Source organism: Uranotaenia lowii, chromosome 1 (genome assembly GCF_029784155.1).
Source record: "Uranotaenia lowii strain MFRU-FL chromosome 1, ASM2978415v1, whole genome shotgun sequence".
Lineage (NCBI taxonomy): Eukaryota > Metazoa > Arthropoda > Insecta > Diptera > Culicidae > Uranotaenia > Uranotaenia lowii.
The window spans coordinates 4,496,496-4,520,794 of NC_073691.1; positions in this window are offsets into that span (position 1 = coordinate 4,496,496).

Below are 24,299 nucleotides of genomic sequence, written 5' to 3' on the forward strand. Positions count from 1 at the left end.
CTCAGAATGCCCGAAAAACGCTTCTAAAGGCCAGAAATCGCATTTTAAAGTTGTGATCCCAAATTAAGCTCAGAATGCCCGAAAAACGCTTCTAAAGGCCAGAAATCGCATTTTAAAGTTGTGATCCCAAATTAAGCTCAGAATGCCCGAAAAACGCTTCTAAAGGCCAAAAATCGCATTTTAAAGTTGTGATCCCAAATTAAGCTCAAAATGCCCGAAAAACGCTTCTAAAGGCCAGAAATCGCATTTTAAAGTTGTGATCCCAAATTAAGCTCAGAATCGCCGAAAAACACTTCTAGAGGCCAGAAATCGCTTTTTAAAGTTGTGATCCCAAATTAAACTCAGAATGCCCGAAAAACGCTTCTAAAGGCCAGAAATCGCATTTTAAAGTTGTGATCCCAAATTAAGCTCAGAATCGTCAAAAAACGCTTCTAAAGGCCAAAAATCGCATTTTAAAGTTGTGATCCCAAATTAAGCTCAGAATGCCCGAAAAACGCTTCTAAAGGCCAGAAATCGCATTTTAAAGTTGTGATCCCAAATTAAGCTCAGAATCGCCAAAAAACGCTTCTAAAGGCCAAAAATCGCATTTTAAAGTTGTGATCCCAAATTAAGCTCAGAATCGCCGAAAAACGCTTCTACAGGCCAAAAATCGCATTTTAAAGTTGTGATCCCAAATTAAGCTCAGAATGCCCGAAAAACGCTTCCAAAGGCCAGAAATCGCATTTTAAAGTTGTGATCTCAAATTAAGCTCAGAATCGCCGAAAAACGCTTCTAAAGGCCAGAAATCGCATTTTAAAGTTGTGATCCCAAATTAAGCTCAGAATGCCCGAAAAACGCTTCTAAAGGCCAGAAATCGCATTTTAAAGTTGTGATCCCAAATTAGGGTACAAACACAGTGAGCGCGAAGCGAAATATTCATTCACCGGATGAATTTAGCAAGTTCGCTTTTGAAGGCCGGCCACAGTGCACGCGAATTGCGAAGCGGTTCAACACTGAAAAAAAACCTTCGGTGTTCTGCAAAAATTATTCATACGTGAAAAAATCTTTGCAAATTAATTTGCAGAATCAAAACTGTGAACAGGGGATACGTACAGCGCAAAAAAAACAAACCGCGTTAATTCCAAAAAATTACGTTAATTACGGAAAACCGCGGAAAAAAACCTTGCGAGTTTCAGGACCGCAGGGATTATGAAAAGTAATTTTAAGGACATGAATACTTGGCGCCTGGACTTTATGAGGTCGTCGATAAAAGATTTTTGACGCCCAAATCCAAGATGACGGCTTCAGCCTGACATCATTTGACTGAAGGTCACATAAAACAACCACAATGTCGGTATTAGGTGAAAGGAATCAATAAGCAGAGGTCGAATTTTTAAGTCTGATCTGACGCTATGAAACGCCATCTTAAAATCCAATACGGCGACTTCCGCTCAACTTTAAAATATTGTAACTGACTGAAAATTGCATGAAAAAAAAATCTAACAAAACTATGGCAAAATTATGCAAAAAAAAAACAAAATTATGACAACCAAAATTACGAAACGCTAACAAAACTTTGAGAAAAATATGGCAAAAGGTGATAAAAATATAACAAAAATATGAGAAAAATATAAAAAAAAAACTTTGATAAATTTTATATTAAAATGGCAAAGCAATGACCAAAATATAAAAAAAATCTGACAAAAATAAATGAACATTGACCAAATAATAACAAAAATTTACAATAATGACAAAACTGGAAATATAAACTTTGACAAACATTTGACAACATCATGGAAAATATGACAAATTAATTTAACATATGACAAACATAATAACTAATCCACAATTAATATGAAAAAAATTTGCAATAAAATAACATAAATCTTGCAATGCAATGACATAGTATAGTATTGTAAGATTTTTGTCGTCCATGTAGATTTGTCTAGATTTTGTAATTTTTTCGTCATATTTGCCATATTTTTGTAACATTTTTATTTTATTTTCGGATTTTTGTATAATTCTTCTCTCATATTTGTCATAATTTTGTTGAAAGTATTTTGTGATATTTTTTTTTCTCATTCTTCACAATTTGGTCAGATTTTTGTCAAATTTTTGTCATAGTTTCCTCAGAACTTTGTCATATTCTAGCCCATTTTTCTTATTGTTTCATTTTGATGTCAAAATTTTGCCATATTTTTACCACTTTTGTGATAATTTTTTTTTATTTTAGTTTTTGTATGTTTGTCAGATCTTTGTGATTTTATTGTAATTTTTTTGTTATAACAATGTCATTTTTGTAAAATTATTGTCAAATATTTGTCCTAATATTAGTTCTGTCAGATTTTTGTCATTTTATTTTCAAATTGATGATTATAACTTTGTAATATTTTTTTTTTCACATTGGTCATGGTTTTGTCAAATTTTTCTCATATTTTAGTTCAATTTTGTAATATTTGTCATATTTTTGTCTAATTTTTTTACCATATTTGTGGTGTTTTATTCAAAGTTTTGTCATTTATCACTATTTTGTTTGTCATAGTTCTTTCAAATTTTGTCATTTGTCATTTTTTAGTAATAATTATTCAAATTTTTGCCACACTTTCGTTATATTTTTGTTATTATATTTTTTATTTTTACAATTGTCATATTCTTGTTTATTTCTTTCAGTGCTTTTTAGCAGCTTTCTCAAATTTTTTGTTAAATTTTTGTCAGTCATTTTTTTTTTAGCCCTTTTACTCATTACCCATATTGTGGATGGTTCATAATTTTCGATTTTCGGTTATTTACTGCATTTTGAATTAAGCGGGAACCGCCATCTTTAATTTCAAGATGGCGTCGGACAGCCAAATTCGACTTCTACTTATTGAGCCCTTTCATCCAATAACCATATTGTGGGAGTTTCATGTGCTTTTCAGTCACTTCCAGCATTTTAAAGTTGAGTGGAAGGGGCCATATTGGATTTCAAGATGGCGTCGGAAAACGAATTCCAACTTCTATCCGTTCAGCCCCTTCACCCTATACACATATTGTGGGGCTTTCATGCCACCGGTCGTTTATTGCCAGTTAGAATTTGTTCCAAGACTGCCAACGCGTTATTTGCGAAAATCCGCGCTAAAAAAACGTGCATTTTTCATAACCAACACAGAAACTGCAATGATAATTTAATAAATAAACTAATGAAGAAGATTGTTTGATAAATTATCATTTGTGATGAAAAATATCTGAGAGAATATTTTCAGTGTATGTCCGGATGAACAGGATGAATTCGCGCGATCCAGCCGGGTCTTCGCACGAAAATTCGCTTGCACTGTGGCCAGTCGATGTTTTTTTCAACGTGTTTCAATGAGAAGCGGTTTTTTGCGCGAATTGGAAATTCGTTTCGCACTTCGCACCGCGCTCACTGTGAATTCGACCATAGGCTCAGAATCGCCGAAAAACGCTTCTAAAGGCCAGAAATCGCATTTTAAAGCTGTGATCTCAAATTAAGCTCAGAATGCCCGAAAAACGCTTCTAAAGGCCAGAAAACGCTTTTTAAAGTTGTGATCCCAAATTAAGCTCAGAATGCCCGAAAAACGCTTCTAAAGGCCAGAAATCGCATTTTAAAGTTGTGATCCCAAATTAAGCTCAGAATCGCCGAAAAACGCTTCTAAAGGCCAGAAATCGCATTTTAAAGTTGTGATCCCAAATTAAGCTCAGAATGCCCGAAAAACGCTTCTAAAGGCCAGAAATCGCATTTTAAAGTTATGATCCCAAATTAGGCTCAGAATGCCCGAAAAACGCTTCTAAAGGCCAGAAATCGCATTTTAAAGTTTTGATCCCAAATTAGGCTCAGAATCGCCGAAAAACGCTTGTAAAGGCCAGAAATCGCATTTTAAAGTTGTGATCCCAAATTAAACTCAGAATGCCCGAAAAACGCTTCTAAAGGCCAGAAATCGCATTTTAAAGTTGTGATCCCAAATTAAGCTCAGAATGCCCGAAAAACGCTTCTAAAGGCCAGAAATCGCATTTTAAAGTTGTGATCCCAAATTAAGCTCAGAATCGCCGAAAAACGCTTCTAAAGGCCAGAAATCGCATTTTGAAGTTGTGATCCCAAATTAGGCTCAGAATCGCCGAAAAACGCTTCTAAAGGCCAGAAATCGCATTTTAAAGTTGTGATCCCAAATTAAGCTCAGAATGCCCGAAAAACGCTTCTAAAGGCCAGAAATCGCATTTTAAAGTTGTGATCCCAAATTAGGCTCAGAATGCCCGAAAAACGCTTCTAAAGGCCAGAAAACGCATTTTAAAGTTTTGATCCCAAATTAGGCTCAGAATCGCCGAAAAACGCTTCTAAAGGCCAGAAATCGCATTTTAAAGTTGTGAACTCAAATTAAGCTCAGAATCGCCGAAAAACGCTTCTAAAGGCCAGAAATCGCATTTTAAAGTTGTGATCCCAAATTAAGCTCAGAATGCCCGAAAAACGCTTCTAAAGGCCAGAAATCGCATTTTAAAGTTGTGATCCCAAATTAAGCTCAGAATGCCCGAAAAACGCTTCTAAAGGCCAGAAATCGCATTTTAAAGTTGTGATCCCAAATTAAGCTCAGAATCGCCGAAAAACGCTTCTAAAGGCCAGAAATCGCATTTTAAAGTTTTGATCCCAAATTAGGCTCAGAATCGCCGAAAAACGCTTCTAAAGGCCAGAAATCGCATTTTAAAGTTGTGATCCCAAATTAAGCTCAGAATGCCCGAAAAACGCTTCTAAAGGCCAGAAATCGCATTTTAAAGTTTTGATCCCAAATTAGGCTCAGAATCGCCGAAAAACGCTTCTAAAGGCCAGAAATCGCATTTTAAAGTTGTGATCCCAAATTAAGCTCAGAATGCCCGAAAAACGGTTCTAAAGGCCAGAAATCGCATTTTAAAGTTGTGATCCCAAATTAAGCTCAGAATGCCCGAAAAACGCTTCTAAAGGCCAGAAATCGCATTTTAAAGTTTTGATCCCAAATTAAACTCAGAATGCCCGAAAAACGCTTCTAAAGGCCAGAAATCGCATTTTAAAGTTGTGATCCCAAATAAGGCTCAGAATGCCCGAAAAACGCTTCTAAAGGCCAGAAATCGCATTTTAAAGTTGTGATCCCAAATTAAGCTCAGAATGCCCGAAAAACGCTTCTAAAGGCCAGAAAACGCTTTTTAAAGTTGTGATCACAAATTAAGCTCAGAATGCCCGAAAAACGCTTCTAAAGGCCAGAAAACGCTTTTTAAAGTTGTGATCCCAAATTAAGCTCAGAATGCCCGAAAAACGCTTCTAAAGGCCAGAAAACGCATTTTAAAGTTTTGATCCCAAATTAGGCTCAGAATCGCCGAAAAACGCTTCTAAAGGCCAGAAATCGCATTTTAAAGTTGTGATCCCAAATTAAGCTCAGAATGCCCGAAAAACGCTTCTAAAGGCCAGAAAACGCTTTTTAAAGTTGTGATCCCAAATTAAGCTCAGAATCGCTGAAAAACGCTTCTAAAGGCCAGAAATCGCATTTTAAAGTTGTGATCCCAAATTAAGCTCAGAATCGCTGAAAAACGCTTCTAAAGGCCAGAAATCGCATTTTAAAGTTGTGATCCCAAATTAAGCTCAAAATGCCCGAAAAACGCTTCTAAAGGCCAGAAATCGCATTTTAAAGTTGTGATCCCAAATTAAGCTCAGAATCGCCAAAAAACGCTTCTAAAGGCCAAAAATCGCATTTTAAAGTTGTGATCCCAAATTAAGCTCAGAATGCCCGAAAAACGCTTCTAAAGGCCAGAAATCGCATTTTAAAGTTGTGATCCCAAATTAAGCTCAGAATCGCAAAAAAACGCTTCTAAAGGCCAGAAATCGCATTTTAAAGTTGTGATCCCAAATTAAGCTCAGAATCGCCGAAAAACGCTTCTAAAGGCCAAAAATCGCATTTTAAAGTTGTGATCCCAAATTAAGCTCAGAATGCCCGAAAAACGCTTTTAAAGGCCAGAAATCGCATTTTAAAGTTGTGATCCCAAATTAAGCTCAGAATCGCCGAAAAACGCTTCTAAAGGCCAAAAATCGCATTTTAAAGTTGTGATCCCAAATTAAGCTCAGAATGCCCGAAAAACGCTTCCAAAGGCCAGAAATCGCATTTTAAAGTTGTGATCCCAAATTAAGCTCATAATGCCCGAAAAACGCTTCTAAAGGCCAAAAATCGCATTTTAAAGTTGTGATCCCAAATTAAGCTCAGAATGCCCGAAAAACGCTTCCAAAGGCCAGAAATCGCATTTTAAAGTTGTGATCCCAAATTAAGCTCAGAATGCCCGAAAAACGCTTCCAAAGGCCAGAAATCGCATTTTAAAGTTGTGATCCCAAATTAAGCTCAGAATGCCCGAAAAACGCTTCCAAAGGCCAAAAATCGCATTTTAAAGTTGTGATCCCAAATTAAGCTCAGAATGCCCGAAAAACGCTTCCAAAGGCCAGAAATCGCATTTTAAAGTTGTGATCCCAAATTAAGCTCATAATGCCCGAAAAACGCTTCTAAAGGCCAAAAATCGCATTTTAAAGTTGTGATCCCAAATTAAGCTCAGAATGCCCGAAAAACGCTTCCAAAGGCCAGAAATCGCATTTTAAAGTTGTGATCCCAAATTAAGCTCAGAATGCCCGAAAAACGCTTCCAAAGGCCAGAAATCGCATTTTAAAGTTGTGATCCCAAATTAAGCTCAGAATGCCCGAAAAACGCTTCCAAAGGCCAGAAATCGCATTTTAAAGTTGTGATCCCAAATTAAGCTCAGAATGCCCGAAAAACGCTTCCAAAGGCCAGAAAACGCATTTTAAAGTTTTGATCCCAAATTAGGCTCAGAATCGCCGAAAAACGCTTCTAAAGGCCAGATATCGCATTTTAAAGTTGTGATCCCAAATTAAGCTCAGAATGCCCGAAAAACGCTTCTAAAGGCCAGAAAACGCTTTTTAAAGTTTTGATCCCAAATTAAGCTCAGAATGCCCGAAAAACGCTTCTAAAGGCCGGAAAACGCTTTTTAAAGTTGTGATCCCAAATTAAGCTCAGAATGCCCGAAAAACGCTTCTAAAGGCCAGAAAACGCATTTTAAAGTTTTGATCCCAAATTAGGCTCAGAATCGCCGAAAAACGCTTCTAAAGGCCAGAAATCGCATTTTAAAGTTGTGATCCCAAATTAAGCTCAGAATGCCCGAAAAACGCTTCTAAAGGCCAGAAAACGCTTTTTAAAGTTGTGATCCCAAATTAAGCTCAGAATCGCTGAAAAACGCTTCTAAAGGCCGGAAATCGCATTTTAAAGTTGTGATCCCAAATTAAGCTCAGAATCGCTGAAAAACGCTTCTAAAGGCCAGAAATCGCATTTTAAAGTTGTGATCCCAAATTAAGCTCAAAATGCCCGAAAAACGCTTCTAAAGGCCAGAAATCGCATTTTAAAGTTGTGATCCCAAATTAAGCTCAGAATCGCCAAAAAACGCTTCTAAAGGCCAAAAATCGCATTTTAAAGTTGTGATCCCAAATTAAGCTCAGAATGCCCGAAAAACGCTTCTAAAGGCCAGAAATCGCATTTTAAAGTTGTGATCCCAAATTAAGCTCAGAATCGCCAAAAAACGCTTCTAAAGGCCAGAAATCGCATTTTAAAGTTGTGATCCCAAATTAAGCTCAGAATCGCCGAAAAACGCTTCTAAAGGCCAAAAATCGCATTTTAAAGTTGTGATCCCAAATTAAGCTCAGAATGCCCGAAAAACGCTTTTAAAGGCCAGAAATCGCATTTTAAAGTTGTGATCCCAAATTAAGCTCAGAATCGCCGAAAAACGCTTCTAAAGGCCAAAAATCGCATTTTAAAGTTGTGATCCCAAATTAAGCTCAGAATGCCCGAAAAACGCTTCCAAAGGCCAGAAATCGCATTTTAAAGTTGTGATCCCAAATTAAGCTCATATTGCCCGAAAAACGCTTCTAAAGGCCAAAAATCGCATTTTAAAGTTGTGATCCCAAATTAAGCTCAGAATGCCCGAAAAACGCTTCCAAAGGCCAGAAATCGCATTTTAAAGTTGTGATCCCAAATTAAGCTCAGAATGCCCGAAAAACGCTTCCAAAGGCCAGAAATCGCATTTTAAAGTTGTGATCCCAAATTAAGCTCAGAATGCCCGAAAAACGCTTCCAAAGGCCAAAAATCGCATTTTAAAGTTGTGATCCCAAATTAAGCTCAGAATGCCCGAAAAACGCTTCCAAAGGCCAGAAATCGCATTTTAAAGTTGTGATCCCAAATTAAGCTCATAATGCCCGAAAAACGCTTCTAAAGGCCAAAAATCGCATTTTAAAGTTGTGATCCCAAATTAAGCTCAGAATGCCCGAAAAACGCTTCCAAAGGCCAGAAATCGCATTTTAAAGTTGTGATCCCAAATTAAGCTCAGAATGCCCGAAAAACGCTTCCAAAGGCCAGAAATCGCATTTTAAAGTTGTGATCCCAAATTAAGCTCAGAATGCCCGAAAAACGCTTCCAAAGGCCAGAAATCGCATTTTAAAGTTGTGATCCCAAATTAAGCTCAGAATGCCCGAAAAACGCTTCCAAAGGCCAGAAATCGCATTTTAAAGTTGTGATCCCAAATTAAGCTCAGAATGCCCGAAAAACGCTTCCAAAGGCCAGAAATCGCATTTTAAAGTTGTGATCCCAAATTAAGCTCAGAATCGCTGAAAAACGCTTCTAAAGGCCAGAAATCGCATTTTAAAGTTGTGATCCCAAATTAAGCTCAAAATGCCCGAAAAACGCTTCTAAAGGCCAGAAATCGCATTTTAAAGTTGTGATCCCAAATTAAGCTCAGAATGCCCGAAAAACGCTTCTAAAGGCCAGAAATCGCATTTTAAAGTTGTGATCCCAAATTAAGCTCAAAATGCCCGAAAAACGCTTCTAAAGGCCAGAAATCGCATTTTAAAGTTGTGATCCCAAATTAAGCTCAGAATCGCCGAAAAACGCTTCTAAAGGCCAGAAATCGCATTTTAAAGTTGTGATCTCAAATTAAGCTCAGAATCGCCGAAAAACGCTTCTAAAGGCCAGAAATCGCATTTTAAAGTTGTTATCCCAAATTAAGCTCAGAATGCCCGAAAATCGCTTCTAAAGGCCAGAAATCGCATTTTAAAGTTGTGATCCCAAATTAAGCTCAGAATGCCCGAAAAACGCTTCTAAAGGCCAGAAATCGCATTTTAAAGTTGTGATCCCAAATTAAGCTCAAAATGCCCGAAAAACGCTTCTAAAGGCCAGAAATCGCAGTTTAAAGTTGTGATCCCAAATTAAGCTCAGGATGCCCGAAAAACGCTTCTAAAGGCCAGAAATCGCATTTTAAAGTTGTGATCCCAAATTAAGCTCAAAATGCCCGAAAAACGCTTCTAAAGGCCAGAAATCGCATTTTAAAGTTGTGATCCCAAATTAAGCTCAGAATCGCCGAAAAACGCTTCTAAAGGCCAGAAATCGCATTTTAAAGTTGTGATCTCAAATTAAGCTCAGAATGCCCGAAAAACGCTTCTAAAGGCCAGAAATCGCATTTTAAAGTTGTGATCCCAAATTAGGCTCAGAATCGCCGAAAAACGCTTCTAAAGGCCAGAAATCGCATTTTAAAGTTGTGATCCCAAATTAAGCTCAGAATGCCCGAAAAACGCTTCTAAAGGCCAGAAAACGCATTTTAAAGTTGTGATCCCACATTAGGCTCAGAATCGCCGAAAAACGCTTCTAAAGGCCAGAAATCGCATTTTAAAGTTGTGATCCCAAATTAAGCTCAGAATCGCTGAAAAACGCTTCTAAAGGCCAGAAATCGCATTTTAAAGTTGTGATCCCAAATTAAGCTCAGAATCGCTGAAAAACGCTTCTAAAGGCCAGAAATCGCATTTTAAAGTTGTGATCCCAAATTAAGCTCAAAATGCCCGAAAAACGCTTCTAAAGGCCAGAAATCGCATTTTAAAGTTGTGATCCCAAATTAAGCTCAGAATCGCCGAAAAACACTTCTAGAGGCCAGAAATCGCTTTTTAAAGTTGTGATCCCAAATTAAGCTCAGAATGCCCGAAAAACGCTTCTAAAGGCCAGAAATCGCATTTTAAAGTTGTGATCCCAAATTAAGCTCAGAATCGCTAAAAAACGCTTCTAAAGGCCAGAAATCGCATTTTAAAGTTGTGATCCCAAATTAAGCTCAGAATCGCCGAAAAACGCTTCTAAAGGCCAAAAATCGCATTTTAAAGTTGTGATCCCAAATTAAGCTCAGAATGCCCGAAAAACGCTTTTAAAGGCCAGAAATCGCATTTTAAAGTTGTGATCCCAAATTAAGCTCAGAATCGCCGAAAAACGCTTCTAAAGGCCAAAAATCGCATTTTAAAGTTGTGATCCCAAATTAAGCTCAGAATGCCCGAAAAACGCTTCCAAAGGCCAGAAATCGCATTTTAAAGTTGTGATCCCAAATTAAGCTCATAATGCCCGAAAAACGCTTCTAAAGGCCAAAAATCGCATTTTAAAGTTGTGATCCCAAATTAAGCTCAGAATGCCCGAAAATCGCTTCCAAAGGCCAGAAATCGCATTTTAAAGTTGTGATCACAAATTAAGCTCAGAATCGCTGAAAAACGCTTCTAAAGGCCAGAAATCGCATTTTAAAGTTGTGATCCCAAATTAAGCTCAAAATGCCCGAAAAACGCTTCTAAAGGCCAGAAATCGCATTTTAAAGTTGTGATCCCAAATTAAGCTCAGAATGCCCGAAAAACGCTTCTAAAGGCCAGAAATCGCATTTTAAAGTTGTGATCCCAAATTAAGCTCAAAATGCCCGAAAAACGCTTCTAAAGACCAGAAATCGCATTTTAAAGTTGTGATCCCAAATTAAGCTCAGAATCGCCGAAAAACGCTTCTAAAGGCCAGAAATCGCATTTTAAAGTTGTGATCCCAAATTAAGCTCAGAATGCCCGAAAATCGCTTCTAAAGGCCAGAAATCGCATTTTAAAGTTGTGATCCCAAATTAAGCTCAGAATGCCCGAAAAACGCTTCTAAAGGCCAGAAATCGCATTTTAAAGTTGTGATCCCAAATTAAGCTCAGAATGCCCGAAAAACGCTTCTAAAGGCCAGAAATCGCATTTTAAAGTTGTGATCCCAAATTAAGCTCAAAATGCCCGAAAAACGCTTCTAAAGACCAGAAATCGCATTTTAAAGTTGTGATCCCAAATTAAGCTCAAAATGCCCGAAAAACGCTTCTAAAGGCCAGAAATCGCATTTTAAAGTTGTGATCCCAAATTAAGCTCAGAATGCCCGAAAAACGCTTCTAAAGGCTAGAAATCGCATTTTAAAGTTGTGATCCCAAATTAAGCTCAAAATGCCCGAAAAACGCTTCTAAAGACCAGAAATCGCATTTTAAAGTTGTGATCCCAAATTAAGCTCAGAATGCCCGAAAAACGCTTCTAAAGGCCAGAAATCGCATTTTAAAGTTGTGATCCCAAATTAAGCTCAGAATGCCCGAAAAACGCTTCTAAAGGCCAGAAATCGCATTTTAAAGTTGTGATCTCAAATTAAGCTCAGAATCGCCGAAAAACGCTTCTAAAGGCCAGAAATCGCATTTTAAAGTTGTGATCCCAAATTAAGCTCAGAATGCCCGAAAATCGCTTCTAAAGGCCAGAAATCGCATTTTAAAGTTGTGATCCCAAATTAAGCTCAGAATGCCCGAAAAACGCTTCTAAAGGCCAGAAATCGCATTTTAAAGTTGTGATCCCAAATTAAGCTCAGAATGCCCGAAAAACGCTTCTAAAGGCCAGAAATCGCATTTTAAAGTTGTGATCCCAAATTAAGCTCAGAATGCCCGAAAAACGCTTCTAAAGGCCAGAAATGGCATTTTAAAGTTGTGATCCCAAATTAAGCTCAGAATCGCCGAAAAACGCTTCTAAAGGCCAGAAATCGCATTTTAAAGTTGTGATCTCAAATTAAGCTCAGAATCGCCGAAAAACGCTTCTAAAGGCCAGAAATCGCATTTTAAAGTTGTGATCCCAAATTAAGCTCAGAATGCCCGAAAAACGCTTCTAAAGGCCAGAAATCGCATTTTAAAGTTGTGATCCCAAATTAAGCTCAGAATGCCCGAAAAACGCTTCTAAAGGCCAGAAATCGCATTTTAAAGTTGTGATCCCAAATTAAGCTCAGAATCGCCGAAAAACGCTTCTAAAGGCCAGAAATCGCATTTTAAAGTTGTGATCTCAAATTAAGCTCAGAATGCCCGAAAAACGCTTCTAAAGGCCAGAAAACGCTTTTTAAAGTTGTGATCCCAAATTAAGCTCAGAATGCCCGAAAAACGCTTCTAAAGGCCAGAAATCGCATTTTAAAGTTGTGATCCCAAATTAAGCTCAAAATGCCCGAAAAACGCTTCTAAAGACCAGAAATCGCATTTTAAAGTTGTGATCCCAAATTAAGCTCAGAATCGCCGAAAAACGCTTCTAAAGGCCAGAAATCGCATTTTAAAGTTGTGATCCCAAATTAAGCTCAGAATGCCCGAAAATCGCTTCTAAAGGCCAGAAATCGCATTTTAAAGTTGTGATCCCAAATTAAGCTCAGAATGCCCGAAAAACGCTTCTAAAGGCCAGAAATCGCATTTTAAAGTTGTGATCCCAAATTAAGCTCAGAATGCCCGAAAAACGCTTCTAAAGGCCAGAAATCGCATTTTAAAGTTGTGATCCCAAATTAAGCTCAAAATGCCCGAAAAACGCTTCTAAAGACCAGAAATCGCATTTTAAAGTTGTGATCCCAAATTAAGCTCAAAATGCCCGAAAAACGCTTCTAAAGGCCAGAAATCGCATTTTAAAGTTGTGATCCCAAATTAAGCTCAGAATGCCCGAAAAACGCTTCTAAAGGCCAGAAATCGCATTTTAAAGTTGTGATCCCAAATTAAGCTCAAAATGCCCGAAAAACGCTTCTAAAGACCAGAAATCGCATTTTAAAGTTGTGATCCCAAATTAAGCTCAGAATGCCCGAAAAACGCTTCTAAAGGCCAGAAATCGCATTTTTAAGTTGTGATCCCAAATTAAGCTCAGAATCGCCGAAAAACGCTTCTAAAGGCCAGAAATCGCATTTTAAAGTTGTGATCTCAAATTAAGCTCAGAATCGCCGAAAAACGCTTCTAAAGGCCAGAAATCGCATTTTAAAGTTGTGATCCCAAATTAAGCTCAGAATGCCCGAAAATCGCTTCTAAAGGCCAGAAATCGCATTTTAAAGTTGTGATCCCAAATTAAGCTCAGAATGCCCGAAAAACGCTTCTAAAGGCCAGAAATCGCATTTTAAAGTTGTGATCCCAAATTAAGCTCAGAATGCCCGAAAAACGCTTCTAAAGGCCAGAAATCGCATTTTAAAGTTGTGATCCCAAATTAAGCTCAGAATGCCCGAAAAACGCTTCTAAAGGCCAGAAATGGCATTTTAAAGTTGTGATCCCAAATTAAGCTCAGAATCGCCGAAAAACGCTTCTAAAGGCCAGAAATCGCATTTTAAAGTTGTGATCTCAAATTAAGCTCAGAATCGCCGAAAAACGCTTCTAAAGGCCAGAAATCGCATTTTAAAGTTGTGATCCCAAATTAAGCTCAGAATGCCCGAAAAACGCTTCTAAAGGCCAGAAATCGCATTTTAAAGTTGTGATCCCAAATTAAGCTCAGAATGCCCGAAAAACGCTTCTAAAGGCCAGAAATCGCATTTTAAAGTTGTGATCCCAAATTAAGCTCAGAATCGCCGAAAAACGCTTCTAAAGGCCAGAAATCGCATTTTAAAGTTGTGATCCCAAATTAAGCTCAGAATGCCCGAAAAACGCTTCTAAAGGCCAGAAATCGCATTTTAAAGTTGTGATCCCAAATTAAGCTCAGAATCGCCGAAAAACGCTTCTAAAGGCCAGAAATCGCATTTTAAAGTTGTGATCCCAAATTAAGCTCAGAATGCCCGAAAAACGCTTCTAAAGGCCAGAAATCGCATTTTAAAGTTGTGATCTCAAATTAAGCTCAGAATCGCCGAAAAACGCTTCTAAAGGCCAGAAATCGCATTTTAAAGTTGTGATCCCAAATTAAGCTCAGAATGCCCGAAAAACGCTTCTAAAGGCCAGAAAACGCTTTTTAAAGTTGTGATCCCAAATTAAGCTCAGAATGCCCGAAAAACGCTTCTAAAGGCCAGAAATCGCATTTTCAAGTTGTGATCCCAAATTAGGCTCAGAATCGCCGAAAAACGCTTCTAAAGGCCAGAAATCGCATTTTAAAGTTGTGATCCCAAATTAAGCTCAGAATGCCCGAAAAACGCTTCTAAAGGCCAGAAATCGCATTTTAAAGTTGTGATCTCAAATTAAGCTCAGAATCGCCGAAAAACGCTTCTAAAGGCCAGAAATCGCATTTTAAAGTTGTGATCCCAAATTAAGCTCAGAATGCCCGAAAAACGCTTCTAAAGGCCAGAAATCGCATTTTAAAGTTGTGATCCCAAATTAAGCTCAGAATGCCCGAAAAACGCTTCTAAAGGCCAGAAATCGCATTTTAAAGTTGTGATCCCAAATTAAGCTCAGAATCGCCGAAAAACGCTTCTAAAGGCCAGAAATCGCATTTTAAAGTTGTGATCTCAAATTAATTCTAAAGGCCAGAAATCGCATTTTAAAGTTGTGATCCCAAATTAAGCTCAGAATCGCCGAAAAACGCTTCTAAAGGCCAGAAATCGCATTTTAAAGTTGTGATCTCAAATTAAGCTCAGAATGCCCGAAAAACGCTTCTAAAGGCCAGAAATCGCATTTTAAAGTTGTGATCCCAAATTAAGCTCAGAATGCCCGAAAAACGCTTCTAAAGGCCAGAAATCGCATTTTAAAGTTGTGATCCCAAATTAAGCTCAAAATGCCCGAAAAACGCTTCTAAAGGCCAGAAATCGCATTTTAAAGTTTTGATCCCAAATTAGGCTCAGAATCGCCGAAAAACGCTTCTAAAGGCCAGAAATCGCATTTTAAAGTTGTGATCTCAAATTAAGCTCAGAATCGCCGAAAAACGCTTCTAAAGGCCAGAAATCGCATTTTAAAGTTGTGATCTCAAATTAAGCTCAGAATGCCCGAAAAACGCTTCTAAAGGCCAGAAATCGCATTTTAAAGTTGTGATCCCAAATTAAGCTCAGAATGCCCGAAAAACGCTTCTAAAGGCCAGAAATCGCATTTTAAAGTTGTGATCTCAAATTAAGCTCAGAATCGCCGAAAAACGCTTCTAAAGGCCAGAAATCGCATTTTAAAGTTGTGATCCCAAATTAAGCTCAGAATGCCCGAAAAACGCTTCTAAAGGCCAGAAATCGCATTTTAAAGTTGTGATCCCAAATTAAGCTCAGAATGCCCGAAAAACGCTTCTAAAGGCCAGAAATCGCATTTTAAAGTTGTGATCCCAAATTAAGCTCAGAATCGCCGAAAAACGCTTCTAAAGGCCAGAAATCGCATTTTAAAGTTGTGATCTCAAATTAATTCTAAAGGCCAGAAATCGCATTTTAAAGTTGTGATCCCAAATTAAGCTCAGAATCGCCGAAAAACGCTTCTAAAGGCCAGAAATCGCATTTTAAAGTTGTGATCTCAAATTAAGCTCAGAATGCCCGAAAAACGCTTCTAAAGGCCAGAAATCGCATTTTAAAGTTGTGATCCCAAATTAAGCTCAAAATGCCCGAAAAACGCTTCTAAAGGCCAGAAATCGCATTTTAAAGTTTTGATCCCAAATTAGGCTCAGAATCGCCGAAAAACGCTTCTAAAGGCCAGAAATCGCATTTTAAAGTTGTGATCTCAAATTAAGCTCAGAATCGCCGAAAAACGCTTCTAAAGGCCAGAAATCGCATTTTAAAGTTGTGATCCCAAATTAAGCTCAGAATGCCCGAAAAACGCTTCTAAAGGCCAGAAATCGCATTTTAAAGTTGTGATCCCAAATTAAGCTCAGAATGCCCGAAAAACGCTTCTAAAGGCCAGAAATCGCATTTTAAAGTTGTGATCCCAAATTAAGCTCAAAATGCCCGAAAAACGCTTCTAAAGGCCAGAAATCGCATTTTAAAGTTTTGATCCCAAATTAGGCTCAGAATCGCCGAAAAACGCTTCTAAAGGCCAGAAATCGCATTTTAAAGTTGTGATCTCAAATTAAGCTCAGAATCGCCGAAAAACGCTTCTAAAGGCCAGAAATCGCATTTTAAAGTTGTGATCTCAAATTAAGCTCAGAATGCCCGAAAAACGCTTCTAAAGGCCAGAAATCGCATTTTAAAGTTGTGATCCCAAATTAAGCTCAAAATGCCCGAAAAACGCTTCTAAAGGCCAGAAATCGCATTTTAAAGTTTTGATCCCAAATTAGGCTCAGAATCGCCGAAAAACGCTTCTAAAGGCCAGAAATCGCATTTTAAAGTTGTGATCTCAAATTAAGCTCAGAATGCCCGAAAAACGCTTCTAAAGGCCAGAAAACGCTTTTTAAAGTTGTGATCCCAAATTAAGCTCAGAATGCCCGAAAAACGCTTCTAAAGGCCAGAAATCGCATTTTAAAGTTGTGATCCCAAATTAAGCTCAAAATGCCCGAAAAACGCTTCTAAAGGCCAGAAATCGCATTTTAAAGTTGTGATCCCAAATTAAGCTCAGAATGCCCGAAAAACGCTTCTAAAGGCCAGAAATCGCATTTTAAAGTTGTGATCCCAAATTAAGCTCAAAATGCCCGAAAAACGCTTCTAAAGGCCAGAAATCGCATTTTAAAGTTGTGATCCCAAATTAAGCTCAGAATCGCCGAAAAACGCTTCTAAAGGCCAGAAATCGCATTTTAAAGTTGTGATCTCAAATTAAGCTCAGAATCGCCGAAAAACGCTTCTAAAGGCCAGAAATCGCATTTTAAAGTTGTGATCCCAAATTAAGCTCAGAATGCCCGAAAATCGCTTCTAAAGGCCAGAAATCGCATTTTAAAGTTGTGATCCCAAATTAAGCTCAGAATGCCCGAAAAACGCTTCTAAAGGCCAGAAATCGCATTTTAAAGTTGTGATCTCAAATTAAGCTCAGAATGCCCGAAAATCGCTTCTAAAGGCCAGAAATCGCATTTTAAAGTTGTGATCCCAAATTAAGCTCAGAATGCCCGAAAAACGCTTCTAAAGGCCAGAAATCGCATTTTAAAGTTGTGATCCCAAATTAAGCTCAGAATCGCCGAAAAACGCTTCTAAAGGCCAGAAATCGCATTTTAAAGTTGTGATCTCAAATTAAGCTCAGAATGCCCGAAAAACGCTTCTAAAGGCCAGAAAACGCTTTTTAAAGTTGTGATCCCAAATTAAGCTCAGAATGCCCGAAAAACGCTTCTAAAGGCCAGAAATCGCATTTTAAAATTGTGATCCCAAATTAACGCTTCTAAAGGCCAGAAATCGCATTTTAAAGTTGTGATCCCAAATTAAGCTCAGAATCGCCGAAAAACGCTTCTAAAGGCCAGAAATCGCATTTTAAAGTTGTGATCCCAAATTAAGCTCAGAATGCCCGAAAAACGCTTCTAAAGGCCAGAAATCGCATTTTAAAGTTGTGATCCCAAATTAAGCTCAGAATGCCCGAAAATCGCTTCTAAAGGCCAGAAATCGCATTTTAAAGTTGTGATCCCAAATTAAGCTCAGAATGCCCGAAAAACGCTTCTAAAGGCCAGAAATCGCATTTTAAAGTTGTGATCCCAAATTAAGCTCAGAATGCCCGAAAAACGCTTCTAAAGGCCAGAAATCGCATTTTAAAGTTGTGATCTCAAATTAAGCTCAGAATGCCCGAAAAACGCTTCTAAAGGCCAGAAAACGCTTTTTAAAGTTGTGATCCCAAATTAAGCTCAGAATGCCCGAAAAACGCTTCTAAAGGCCAGAAATCGCATTTTAAAGTTGTGATCTCAAATTAAGCTCAGAATCGCCGAAAAACGCTTCTAAAGGCCGAAATCGCATTTTAAAGTTGTGATCTCAAATTAAGCTCAGAATGCCCGAAAAACGCTTCTAAAGGCCAGAAATCGCATTTTAAAGTTGTGATCCCAAATTAAGCTCAGAATGCCCGAAAAACGCTTCTAAAGGCCAGAAATCGCATTTTAAAGTTGTGATCCCAAATTAAGCTCAGAATGCCCGAAAAACGCTTCTAAAGGCCAGAAATCGCATTTTAAAGTTTTGATCCCAAATTAGGCTCAGAATCGCCGAAAAACGCTTCTAAAGGCCAGAAATCGCATTTTAAAGTTGTGATCTCAAATTAAGCTCAGAATCGCCGAAAAACGCTTCTAAAGGCCAGAAAACGCTTTTTAAAGTTGTGATCCCAAATTAAGCTCAGAATGCCCGAAAAACGCTTCTAAAGGCCAGAAATCGCATTTTAAAGTTGTGATCCCAAATTAAGCTCAGAATCGCCGAAAAACGCTTCTAAAGGCCAGAAATCGCATTTTAAAGTTGTGATCCCAAATTAAGCTCAGAATGCCCGAAAAACGCTTCTAAAGGCCAGAAATCGCATTTTAAAGTTGTGATCCCAAATTAAGCTCAGAATCGCCGAAAAACGCTTCTAAAGGCCAGAAATCGCATTTTAAAGTTGTGATCCCAAATTAAGCTCAGAATGCCCGAAAAACGCTTCTAAAGGCCAGAAATCGCATTTTAAAGTTGTGATCTCAAATTAAGCTCAGAATCGCCGAAAAACGCTTCTAAAGGCCAGAAATCGCATTTTAAAGTTGTGATCCCAAATTAAGCTCAAAATGCCCGAAAAACGCTTCTAAAGGCCAGAAATCGCATTTTAAAGTTGTGATCCCAAATTAAGCTCAGAATGCCCGAAAAACGCTTCTAAAGGCCAGAAATCGCATTTTAAAGTTGTGATCCCAAATTAAGCTCAGAATCGCCGAAAAACGCTTCTAAAGGCCAGAAATCGCATTTTAAAGTTGTGATCTCAAATTAATTCTAAAGGCCAGAAATCGCATTTTAAAGTTGTGATCCCAAATTAAGCTCAGAATCGCCGAAAAACGCTTCTAAAGGCCAGAAATCGCATTTTAAAGTTGTGATCCCAAATTAAGCTCAGAATGCCCGAAAAACGCTTCTAAAGGCCAGAAATCGCATTTTAAAGTTGTGATCCCAAATTAAGCTCAGAATGGCCGAAAAACGCTTCTAAAGGCCAGAAATCGCATTTTAAAGTTGTGATCTCAAATTAATTCTAAAGGCCAGAAATCGCATTTTAAAGTTGTGATCCCAAATTAAGCTCAGAATCGCCGAAAAACGCTTCTAAAGGCCAGAAATCGCATTTTAAAGTTGTGATCCCAAATTAAGCTCAGAATGCCCGAAAAACGCTTCTAAAGGCCAGAAATCGCATTTTAAAGTTGTGATCTCAAATTAAGCTCAGAATCGCCGAAAAACGCTTCTAAAGGCCAGAAATCGCATTTTAAAGTTGTGATCCCAAATTAAGCTCAGAATGCCCGAAAAACGCTTCTAAAGGCCAGAAATCGCATTTTAAAGTTGTGATCCCAAATTAAGCTCAGAATGCCCGAAAAACGCTTCTAAAGGCCAGAAATCGCATTTTAAAGTTGTGATCCCAAATTAAGCTCAGAATCGCCGAAAAACGCTTCTAAAGGCCAGAAATCGCATTTTAAAGTTGTGATCTCAAATTAATTCTAAAGGCCAGAAATCGCATTTTAAAGTTGTGATCCCAAATTAAGTTCAGAATCGCCGAAAAACGCTTCTAAAGGCCAGAAATCGCATTTTAAAGTTGTGATCTCAAATTAAGCTCAGAATGCCCGAAAAACGCTTCTAAAGGCCAGAAATCGCATTTTAAAGTTGTGATCCCAAATTAAGCTCAGAATGCCCGAAAAACGCTTCTAAAGGCCAGAAATCGCATTTTAAAGTTGTGATCCCAAATTAAGCTCAAAATGCCCGAAAAACGCTTCTAAAGGCCAGAAATCGCATTTTAAAGTTTTGATCCCAAATTAGGCTCAGAATCGCCGAAAAACGCTTCTAAAGGCCAGAAATCGCATTTTAAAGTTGTGAACTCAAATTAAGCTCAGAATCGCCGAAAAACGCTTCTAAAGGCCAGAAATCGCATTTTAAAGTTGTGATCTCAAATTAAGCTCAGAATGCCCGAAAAACGCTTCTAAAGGCCAGAAATCGCATTTTAAAGTTGTGATCCCAAATTAAGCTCAGAATGCCCGAAAAACGCTTCTAAAGGCCAGAAATCGCATTTTAAAGTTGTGATCTCAAATTAAGCTCAGAATCGCCGAAAAACGCTTCTAAAGGCCAGAAATCGCATTTTAAAGTTGTGATCCCAAATTAAGCTCAGAATGCCCGAAAAACGCTTCTAAAGGCCAGAAATCGCATTTTAAAGTTGTGATCCCAAATTAAGCTCAGAATGCCCGAAAAACGCTTCTAAAGGCCAGAAATCGCATTTTAAAGTTGTGATCCCAAATTAAGCTCAGAATCGCCGAAAAACGCTTCTAAAGGCCAGAAATCGCATTTTAAAGTTGTGATCTCAAATTAATTCTAAAGGCCAGAAATCGCATTTTAAAGTTGTGATCCCAAATTAAGCTCAGAATCGCCGAAAAACGCTTCTAAAGGCCAGAAATCGCATTTTAAAGTTGTGATCTCAAATTAAGCTCAGAATGCCCGAAAAACGCTTCTAAAGGCCAGAAATCGCATTTTAAAGTTGTGATCCCAAATTAAGCTCAGAATGCCCGAAAAACGCTTCTAAAGGCCAGAAATCGCATTTTAAAGTTGTGATCCCAAATTAAGCTCAAAATGCCCGAAAAACGCTTCTAAAGGCCAGAAATCGCATTTTAAAGTTTTGATCCCAAATTAGGCTCAGAATCGCCGAAAAACGCTTCTAAAGGCCAGAAATCGCATTTTAAAGTTGTGATCTCAAATTAAGCTCAGAATCGCCGAAAAACGCTTCTAAAGGCCAGAAATCGCATTTTAAAGTTGTGATCTCAAATTAAGCTCAGAATGCCCGAAAAACGCTTCTAAAGGCCAGAAATCGCATTTTAAAGTTGTGATCCCAAATTAAGCTCAAAATGCCCGAAAAACGCTTCTAAAGGCCAGAAATCGCATTTTAAAGTTTTGATCCCAAATTAGGCTCAGAATCGCCGAAAAACGCTTCTAAAGGCCAGAAATCGCATTTTAAAGTTGTGATCTCAAATTAAGCTCAGAATCGCCGAAAAACGCTTCTAAAGGCCAGAAATCGCATTTTAAAGTTGTGATCTCAAATTAAGCTCAGAATGCCCGAAAAACGCTTCTAAAGGCCAGAAATCGCATTTTAAAGTTGTGATCCCAAATTAAGCTCAAAATGCCCGAAAAACGCTTCTAAAGGCCAGAAATCGCATTTTAAAGTTGTGATCCCAAATTAAGCTCAGAATGCCCGAAAAACGCTTCTAAAAGCCAGAAAACGCTTTTTAAAGTTGTGATCCCAAATTAAGCTCAGAATGCCCGAAAAACGCTTCTAAAGGCCAGAAATCGCATTTTAAAGTTGTGATCTCAAATTAAGCTCAGAATGCCCGAAAAACGCTTCTAAAGGCCAGAAATCGCATTTTAAAGTTTTGATCCCAAATTAGGCTCAGAATCGCCGAAAAACGCTTCTAAAGGCCAGAAATCGCATTTTAAAGTTGTGATCTCAAATTAAGCTCAGAATGCCCGAAAAACGCTTCTAAAGGCCAGAAAACGCTTTTTAAAGTTGTGATCCCAAATTAAGCTCAGAATGCCCGAAAAACGCTTCTAAAGGCCAGAAATCGCATTTTAAAGTTGTGATCCCAAATTAACGCTTCTAAAGGCCAGAAATCGCATTTTAAAGTTGTGATCCCAAATTAAGCTCAGAATCGCCGAAAAACGCTTCTAAAGGCCAGAAATCGCATTTTAAAGTTGTGATCCCAAATTAAGCTCAGAATGCCCGAAAAACGCTTCTAAAGGCCAGAAATCGCATTTTAAAGTTGTGATCCCAAATTAAGCTCAGAATGCCCGAAAAACGCTTCTAAAGGCCAGAAATCGCATTTTAAAGTTGTGATCCCAAATTAAGCTCAGAATGCCCGAAAATCGCTTCTAAAGGCCAGAAATCGCATTTTAAAGTTGTGATCCCAAATTAAGCTCAGAATGCCCGAAAAACGCTTCTAAAGGCCAGAAATCGCATTTTAAAGTTGTGATCCCAAATTAACGCTTCTAAAGGCCAGAAATCGCATTTTAAAGTTGTGATCCCAAATTAAGCTCAGAATCGCCGAAAAACGCTTCTAAAGGCCAGAAATCGCATTTTAAAGTTGTGATCCCAAATTAACGCTTCTAAAGGCCAGAAATCGCATTTTAAAGTTGTGATCTCAAATTAAGCTCAGAATGCCCGAAAAACGCTTCTAAAGGCCAGAAAACGCTTTTTAAAGTTGTGATCCCAAATTAAGCTCAGAATGCCCGAAAAACGCTTCTAAAGGCCAGAAATCGCATTTTAAAGTTGTGATCCCAAATTAACGCTTCTAAAGGCCAGAAATCGCATTTTAAAGTTGTGATCCCAAATTAAGCTCAGAATCGCCGAAAAACGCTTCTAAAGGCCAGAAATCGCATTTTAAAGTTGTGATCCCAAATTAAGCTCAGAATGCCCGAAAAACGCTTCTAAAGGCCAGAAATCGCATTTTAAAGTTGTGATCCCAAATTAAGCTCAGAATGCCCGAAAAACGCTTCTAAAGGCCAGAAATCGCATTTTAAAGTTGTGATCCCAAATTAAGCTCAGAATGCCCGAAAATCGCTTCTAAAGGCCAGAAATCGCATTTTAAAGTTGTGATCCCAAATTAAGCTCAGAATGCCCGAAAAACGCTTCTAAAGGCCAGAAATCGCATTTTAAAGTTGTGATCCCAAATTAAGCTCAGAATCGCCGAAAAACGCTTCTAAAGGCCAGAAATCGCATTTTAAAGTTTTGATCCCAAATTAGGCTCAGAATCGCCGAAAAACGCTTCTAAAGGCCAGAAATCGCATTTTAAAGTTGTGATCCCAAATTAAGCTCAGAATGCCCGAAAAACGGTTCTAAAGGCCAGAAATCGCATTTTAAAGTTATGATCTCAAATCAAGCTCAGAATCGCCGAAAAACGCTTCTAAAGGCCAGAAATCGCATTTTAAAGTTGTGATCTCAAATTAAGCTCAGAATGCCCGAAAAACGCTTCTAAAGGCCAGAAATCGCATTTTAAAGTTGTGATCCCAAATTAAGCTCAGAATGCCCGAAAAACGCTTCTAAAGGCCAGAAATCGCATTTTAAAGTTTTGATCCCAAATTAGGCTCAGAATCGCCGAAAAACGCTTCTAAAGGCCAGAAATCGCATTTTAAAGTTGTGATCTCAAATTAAGCTCAGAATGCCCGAAAAACGCTTCTAAAGGCCAGAAAACGCTTTTTAAAGTTGTGATCCCAAATTAAGCTCAGAATGCCCGAAAAACGCTTCTAAAGGCCAGAAATCGCATTTTAAAGTTGTGATCCCAAATTAAGCTCAGAATCGCCGAAAAACGCTTCTAAAGGCCAGAAATCGCATTTTAAAGTTGTGATCCCAAATTAAGCTCAGAATCGCCGAAAAACGCTTCTAAAGGCCAGAAATCGCATTTTAAAGTTTTGATCCCAAATTAGGCTCAGAATCGCCGAAAAACGCTTCTAAAGGTCAGAAATCGCATTTTAAAGTTGTGATCCCAAATTAAGCTCAGAATGCCCGAAAAACGCTTCTAAAGGCCAGAAATCGCATTTTAAAGTTTTGATCCCAAATTAGGCTCAGAATCGCCGAAAAACGCTTCTAAAGGGCAGAAATCGCATTTTAAAGTTTTGATCCCAAATTAGGCTCAGAATCGCCGAAAAACGCTTCCAAAGGCCAGAAATCTCATTTTAAAGTTGTGATCCCAAATTAAGCTCAGAATCGCCGAAAAACGCTTCCAAAGGCCAGAAATCGCATTTTAAAGTTTTGATCCCAAATTAGGCTCAGAATCGCCGAAAAACGCTTCTAAAGGCCAGAAATCGCATTTTAAAGTTGTGATCTCAAATTAAGCTCAGAATGCCCGAAAAACGCTTCTAAAGGCCAGAAATCGCATTTTAAAGTTGTGATCCCAAATTAAGCTCAGAATGCCCGAAAAACGCTTCTAAAGGCCAGAAATCGCATTTTAAAGTTGTGATCCCAAATTAAGCTCAGAATCGCCGAAAAACGCTTCTAAAGGCCAGAAATCGCATTTTAAAGTTTTGATCCCAAATTAGGCTCAGAATCGCCGAAAAACGCTTCTAAAGGCCAGAAATCGCATTTTAAAGTTGTGATCCCAAATTAAGCTCAGAATGCCCGAAAAACGCTTCTAAAGGCCAGAAATCGCATTTTAAAGTTTTGATCCCAAATTAGGCTCAGAATCGCCGAAAAACGCTTCTAAAGGCCAGAAATCGCATTTT